This window comes from Corvus brachyrhynchos, unplaced genomic scaffold (assembly GCF_000691975.1).
Source record: "Corvus brachyrhynchos isolate BGI_N302 unplaced genomic scaffold, ASM69197v1 scaffold197, whole genome shotgun sequence".
NCBI classification, from domain to species: domain Eukaryota; kingdom Metazoa; phylum Chordata; class Aves; order Passeriformes; family Corvidae; genus Corvus; species Corvus brachyrhynchos.
The window spans coordinates 248,957-250,296 of NW_008239108.1; positions in this window are offsets into that span (position 1 = coordinate 248,957).

The following is a 1,340-nucleotide window of genomic DNA, read 5'->3' on the forward strand; positions in this document are numbered from 1 at the left end:
TCAGGACAGCTCCCGAGGAGGATGAGGAGGTGACAACATCGTCCCTGTCCCTGGACAGCCCGTGGGAGCGGGAGGAGGAATTGCTGGACATGGAATGCTGCTCTGTTTCTCCAGGGCAGAGCCAGAGGAGGGGCTGGAGCATCCGCAGGGATCAGAGCTCCCGGAGTGCCTGGGAACGGCTGCTGGGAGGAGCTGGCCCCCAATCCCATTTTTCCTGCTTGGAAACCCAGCCCGAGCTCCAGGGGCACAGCGGGGCCGGGGCTGTGCCCGAGGCACTGCGAGAGCTCCTGGCAGCCCCTTCCCAATAAAACCCGGAGAAGCTGATCCCCGCAGCCTGTGCCGAGCAGGAACGGGCCCTGCTGCTCTGCCCCTGCTCCAGAGGTGGCTCCTGTGCCTGGGACCCCCTTCCTGCCTCGGGAATGGATCCGCTGGGACCAGGGCATTGCTGCTCGCAGACTGCACTGCACCACCCGGGGGTCCACCCAGGGACGAAATTTTAGCCTAAGAAAAGGGTTTGGGAGGGATGCAGGAGCCTGGAGGCGTCGAACCCAGCACCTCTGCACGGGGCAGGATTGTGGGATTGCTCCTGCCCTGAGCTGGGGCAGCTCCCAGTGCTCCCAGTGGAAGCTGCGCCGTTTCCATCAGTCCCTGCCCATTCTCGGGGCTGGGAAGGGGATGGGGGGCTCAGAGGGGGCTGAACTCTTCCCAAATTTCCCCTCTGGAGCCAGGCAGGAACAGCAGGAGGCCGCTGGGTCTCCCAGCCTCGCTGGAGTAAGGAATTCTGTGCAATATCCTTAGGGATGGTGTAAATCCTGTACGTGTTCCGTGTGTGTCCGTGCAGGCCCCAAACCCTCCTGCACAGTAGGAAATCTTAGCTTAAAAAAAACCCCTGGAGCCAAACTGGGTCCTGATTTGGAGTCTGGGGGGGTTTATTGGGTTGGGAATGGTTGTTCCTGCTCTCGGTCACTCATGGCCATCCCGTTTTTCCAGAGGGTTCACAGCGCCTGGCCCAGCACCTATGGGAGGCCGTGTGTCCCTGTGCCCTTCCCACGGCATGGAATCATGGAATCATGGAATTTGGGTTGGAAAAGCCCTGGAGCCCCTTGAGTCCAACCATTCCCAGCTCTGCCACTGCCACCACTGCCCATGTCCACAGGGCTTTGAAATCCCTCCAGGAGTGGGGACTCCACCGTGGTCTTGTAGCTGTTCCTCAACAGCCCAAACTTCCTCCTTCAGGAATTCTCCCTCAGGGATGTATTTTTAGCTTTGCATTCCTTGCGAGGAGGCCAGACCCCATCTGCAACCCCAATATCCTGGAATGGCTGGGTGGGAAGGGAGCT